Source organism: Camellia sinensis, chromosome 12, assembly GCF_055761805.1.
Source record: "Camellia sinensis isolate YWXY chromosome 12, ASM5576180v1, whole genome shotgun sequence".
Taxonomy (NCBI): domain Eukaryota; kingdom Viridiplantae; phylum Streptophyta; class Magnoliopsida; order Ericales; family Theaceae; genus Camellia; species Camellia sinensis.
Genome location: NC_138972.1, coordinates 17,756,279 through 17,763,056, shown reverse-complemented (window position 1 = coordinate 17,763,056; position 6,778 = coordinate 17,756,279).

Here is a 6,778-nt window from a genome sequence, read left to right as displayed (position 1 = left end):
GTCAATTTGTAATTCAAGTAAAATGTGAGGGCTATGGCTTTAATTTATGAATTAGAACATTTATGTAAGTGCAGTATTTAATTAAATTAGGATTTGGAAATTTAATTCGGTTAAAGTTTCTTTGTTTTGAATTAAACGACGAATCGTAATGAGAACCGGAAACCTAGGGTTTTAAGAAGAAAATATAATTAGGGAATCAATTTAATTATTATTAGGGCTTTGGAAATGATCCTTGAGTTCCCGAGTTCGATTAGGGTTTGTAAGTTTTCGATTGGCGCATGTTTTCAACTCTAGAATTAAAATTGAAATTAATTAAGGAATCATGGGTCTTCATTGAAAAAATTTAAAAGGAAGGGCCTAAAAAAGAAATTACAAAACTCAGGGGCCTCACAACACTAATCTAATTCCTTGCAGTCAAGGATATGTAGGCAACCTATGAGTTTGACCACTTGCGGCACTGCCTTAAGCCTTAAGGTCATGTCAGCTGGGATGATCTCGAATGTTAGACATTCGCTTTTCATCACTTCATGAATGTTTGAACTCTATCAAAGAGGGGCAACTATAAACACCCCATTTTGATTGACCCTAAGATTTCGGGGGCTTGCAAGCCTCCCAATGATGAAATGTTACTTATTTTATCATTAGAATGTTTAAGGATTATTTAGAGTTGTTGTACAAACCTATTTTGGCCAAAAATCAATTTTTTCCCGAAAATGACCATTTTACCTCTAGGCCCGCTTAGCTAAAAATTAGCTTTTTAACCCTGGAAAGCCCGATTTTGCTTTGATTGATCATATTTCCCAAAATTAGTGACTCGTTTTTATAAAAAAATTTAATCAAAATGCAATTTGGGCTTACTAGTGCCACAAATAGGCCAAGAGCATAGGGCCACATACTTGTGCACGCATGCATGGCACATGTATCAAGGCAAAATGTGCATGCGCACATTAGATGTGAGTGCACACGCTGTTTGTACATGGGCATCATCGTTGTGCATGCACACATGCTCCATACGTGTGCACATTGAAGCATCACAGTGTTATTTTTTGTAACTCAATTTTGGTGCAAAATTGGTGGGGAACGGTAGAGGGAGAAGTGATGATACCCTAGAAGGGTTCTAGAGGCTTCCCCTAGTTCGATAAATAAAGCCCCTCCCCCTTTCTTTGAAGGGGTTGAGAAGATAAAACATTTTTGAGAGATTTGAGAGCAAACACACCCCATCCTCTCCTCCTTTTGCCCTGGCTCTGAAATACACACCCTCTGCAGTAGCCAAACAACTCTAAAAAACCTCTAAGGACTAGAGTATATCAACCCTAACTTGGAACCAGAGCTGAGGGAGGCTTGCAAGCAAATAACTTGGTGTCTCTGGCTCATTTCTTAGTGTGCTCCTCGATTTCTTAAAACTAGAAGATAAACCCTCTTCTTTTATTAATTTCAGTACATATTCTTGTTTATTTTTAGTAGGCAATCATGCTTAGGGCTTTAATCTGTTCATATGTCATGTAGTTAGGTCATTTTTCTAACTTTCTCACCTTTTCTTGCATCTTCTTCTTATCTTCATTAGAACAACATGTTTTAGGCCTCATTTAGTCATATAGCAATCATACATGGCTCGGTTTGGATCATCATGTAGTTTAGTTTGTATTTATGCTTTTTACATGTTAGTTGTATTCCATGCATATTCATCATTCTAGTAGCCTCAAACCGGACCTAGGTTGCATTAGTTGCATATTTTAGGACATATTTACTTTATGTATTGCATGTAAGATGCATGAAGTGGGCGACCGAGGTAAATCTTTTCATCCTTCTTAGCATGTGTTTGTGGTTCGCATTGTCTTTTAAATAATGCAAGTTTCTATGCTTTTCTATGCAAAATTGTATGTTTTGTATGCTTTTTATGAATATAGTGTATCTTAGTTCATGTTTAAGGCCTGGATTGTCAAAAATCCACTTTTCCTAACAATATAAAAAAGTCTTTATTTATTTATTTATTTATGAATATGGCCTTATTCATTTAATCTAAAATACATAATATTTACTTTTTCTTCAAATCACATAGTTTAGGTTAGTAAAGGATTTTTAGATCTAAAATGAATTTTTGTGAACATTCAACCACTATAATCATAAAATAGAAAATAACTAGAAGCCAATCTTCAAATTGGGCAAAAAGGTGTGCTTCTATATAAATGGCCTTTCCCTTTGTACCTAAGCTCTCCTGAACCCAGAATGTTCTTGGTTAAGATGGACTAGGCCTTAACTTAGTTTTCATTGTTAAAGATTTCTTAATTCCCTTTTAAAAATTAAGTGGCGACTCTATGTTAATAAAGTAAGTCAATGTGGGAAGCAATACCTTAGACTTGTAAAAGGCACGACACCCACAAGTTTCATCCTTGTGCCCAAGACTTTGCCTTGTTTCTCCTCCATACCTCTGTTGGTTTTGTTGCCTTATTACAGTATGTAGATGATATGATCATTACTAGATTTGACTTTTTTGCTATCTTTGAGGTCAAGCAGCATCTCTTCTGCACTTTCGATATGAAGGATTTGGGACTATTGCGGTATTTTCTTGGTATGGAGGTGGCTTTTTCTCCCAATGGCTACTTTTTGTCTCGAGCCAAGTATGCCAATGAGGTTATTCACTGTGCTGGTCTTACTAACACTAATATTTCTAATACCTCCCATTGAGCTTAATGTGAAGCTCAACACTACTAATGGTGTCCCTCTAGATGATCCTACTTTATATCGAGGGCTTGTGGGTTACTTAGTCTATTTGACAGTTACTCGCCTTGATTTTTCCTATGTTATTCATGTGGTTAGCTAGTTCATTTCTGCTCCTCGCTCTACACATTGGGTTGCTTTGATTCGAATTCTTTGCTATCTTCGTGGTACTATCTTCCAAGGCTTGCTATTGTCTAATACTTCTTCCTTGGATTTGGTGGCCTATGCTGATGTCGATGCTAATTAGGATGGTGATGTTAATGATCATAAGTCTACTTCTAATTTATGTATATTTCTTGGCGAACCCTTGACTTCTTGGAAAAGCAAGAAATAAACTGTTGTTGCATATTCTACTACCGAAGCTGAGTACCATGTTGTGGCTCATGCTACTACTAAAGTTGTCTTGCTTCATTGTCTCTTATTTGATTTGGGTGTCTCTCAGTCTTCTCGGATATCTCTCTATTGTGAGAACCGTAGTGATATTCAGATTGTCCAAAATACTGTCTTTCATGGATGGACGATGTATATTAAGATTGATTGTCACTTTGTCCGTCAATGTCTGCAGTATGGCTTTATCTCACTTCCGTTTGTCACTTCGTTTTTTGCGACTTGCCGATTTCTTTACCAAGACTCACATTACTACTCAGTTTCAGTTTTTTCTTGACAAACTCTCAACGTTTTCTATTAAAACACCTTGAGTTTGAGTAATGGTGTGAGAATCTATTAGTATATATTTTGTATATCTTTTATATTAGGCATGTTTGATTGTGTAGATATTCCTTTGATTGTATAGGGATTCTATTTCTCTTTTCTTTTTCTTTTTCTTTTTCTTTTTTTTTTCTTTTTTTTTTTCATTGTCTTAAGGCTATATGAACAATTGTGTACTTTGTAAATATACAATTTGAATATATAGAATTATTCATTCAGAAATCTTACACCTATAATTGGTTCTTTTTCTCTTTGTCTTTTGGTGTTTGAATTAAAATCTGGAGACATCTCCCACTAATAAAATCAAGATGCATTAGAAAATGAAAAATGTGATTGCAGTCACAACATATAGAATGCTACTTGGTATTATCTTATTTCTAATACCAAGGCGAAAAATCAATAATTTTGTTGGCGAATCCTTATGCATTTGGTTGACTTGGTGAATAGGGAATTTATATCCTTTTAAAACTAAGATTGTATAACCTGTATACTTTGTATTTGTTTCCGATTATAATTGTTGTTAGTTAGGCCTTGATTTTTAGATATTGTATCCTGATTTCATGTAAAATTAGTTCCCCAAATTAGTGTCCTTTGTACTCTATATATTTTGTATGTTTTCCCTTAGCTAACAGTAAGAAGAATTATTCATCTATATGGTAAAGCTCAAAGTTTTTTTTTTTTTTTTTCTGCTCCCATTTCTTCTTCTCTACCGGGAATCTTTCTGCATGTCCTTCATTGATTGTAGAATATCTCTTGGCCTTCATTACCTTTAATCCCTAACCTTCTATTGCCTTCAAACACCTCAAACTCTACCCAGAAATATCCCACAATGTATGTTACATCTGAAACCATTGCACAAACCAACACCAAGTCAAACATCATATCGACTCAATGGAAGAAATTATTTGGTATGGTCTCAATTGGTAAGGACGTTTCTAACGAGTAAGGAAAAACTCAGCCACCTAATTGGTTTTGTGTTGAGTGAAGATTCAAAGTTTAAGGTTTAGGGCGTTGAAGACTCCTCAATTATGTCATGGCTTTGGAATTCGATGCAACTAGAGATAAATGGAACCTGCATATTTTTGACAACTGCCATTTATGGGATACCGTGAAGCAGACCTACTCCAAAGTTAAGGACGTAGCCTTGGTCTATGAAACTAAAACCAAGATTCACTTGACAAAACAAGGTACAAAGTTTGTTACTAAGTACTATAACACTTAGAAAGATTTATGGCTTGAACTCGATTACTATCAAAACATTAAGATGAAGTGCAATGATGATGCTACTATGATATTAAAATTTGTGGAAAATGGAAGAATTTATGAGTTCTTGGCCAGACTCAATGTGGAACTTGATCAAATTCAGGTGCAAGTGCTTGGAATAGAAGCTTTACCTTCTTTGAATGAGGTATTTTTTGTCATACACCCTTGGCCATGGTTAAACCACCATCTCTAAACAAATTCAGTAGCCTAAAGTCAAACAAAGGAGAGACATACAGGCCACCAATCAATAAAGAGGACCTTTGGTGCAACCATTGCAAGAAACCAAGGCATAATAAGGAGATATGCTAGAGATTGAAAGGAAAAACACCATTTGGTATAAACAACACTCAACAATGGTATGCTTTACAAGGTAGTCAAGCAAATATTGCCCTTGTTGGTGATAAATCGACATATTACATAAGGAGAAAATCAAGAAAACGTCAGAGCTTCCTTACTTCACTTGACAAACTGGTTGGCTCATGTTCATTGGCACACTCAAGTAAGTATTCCTCATCTCAAGCCCTTAGTTTCTCAAAGGATTGTAATTTGCATAGAACCTGGATAATAAACTCAGGTGCCACAGACCACATGACCACCTCTTCTCATTGTTTCAGAACATACACCACATGCCCTGGAAACCAAAAAATCCAAGTTCCTGATGGAACCTTTGCATCTATGGCGGGAAAGGGAACCAAAAATCTTACACCTTCTCTTGCTTTGAAATCTGTTCATGTGCCTAACCTTTCTATAAATATTTTGTCTATACATCATATTACAAAATATCTAAATTGTGAAGTGACATTTTTTCCCAATCATTGTATCTTTCAAGAACCAGTTATGGAAAGGACAATTGGGCTTGCTAAAGAGAAGGAAGAACTTTACTATCTGGATACCTGTGGTGGCAAGGACAGTGGCCATCTATCTTTATCTCATTTCTCAAAAAAATTCTCACCATATAATGCACAAAGTTTGCTTCATCACTTTTGTCTAGGGCATCCGTCTTTCTTTGTATTAAAGGCTATGTTTCTCGGTTTATTTCATAATTTGGATGATAAGTTTTGTCATTGAGAAGTATGTCAGGTTGCCAAATATCATCGTGTCTCATTTCAATTGAGTGATAATAAATCTTTATATCCTTTCTCTTTGGTTCATACTGATGTGTGGGGGACATCTAGGATTTCAAATATTATTGGCGCTCGTTTATTTCCTTCATTGATGATTCTGCTGCTGTTCTTTGGTTGTTTCTTATGAAAAATATATCTGATGTTAGTTTTGTCTTCCCTATGTTTCTTAAAATGATTCAAAATCAGTTTGGTGTTCAAATTAAAAATATTAAATCAAACAATAGGAAAGAATAACCATATTCTTCCACATTTTTTTCAAGGAGAAGGGATAATACGCCAATCTTCATGTATAGATACTCCACAACAGAATGGGTTTGCAGAACGAAAAAACTGTCATCTTCTTGAAACAACCCGAGCCCCATTATTTAAGAAACAAGTGCCTAAATACTATTAGGGGGAAGCCGTGTCGACTGCAGCTCATTTCATAAACTGACTACCTTTCATAGTATTGGACAATAAATCTCCAATCCTATTTTATCAGAAAACACTAATGCCCTAGCAAATTACATATTAGTACGTACATTCCAAAACATGGTAGACTTCCATTTCAAAACAGTAAATTTTGTGATCTAAAGCAATTCCAAAAGTTTTTTTCAATGTCCTTAAATGTTGCCTTAGGAAGAAAAAAATCAAATATAATGAAACAAATCTAAGGTGAATTAAGTTTTGACAAAACAAAAATATCAAAAAAAGGGTCATAATGCTCATAGAAAATATTACATTTTATTAGATGTCTAATAGTTATTTAAAAATAATAAAAATAATAATAATAATAATAATAATAATAATAATAATAATAAAATTTACTCTATAAGTATCTTAAATTCTTAAGTATAATATATACAAGTCTACCACTATTGTAACACATTTTAGAGCATGTCACGTACCACGTTCATGTTCCTGTTCCACATACCGAAACAATTCACCTTCCAAGTAACATAGCTCTAATCAGTGCCCTCTCACAA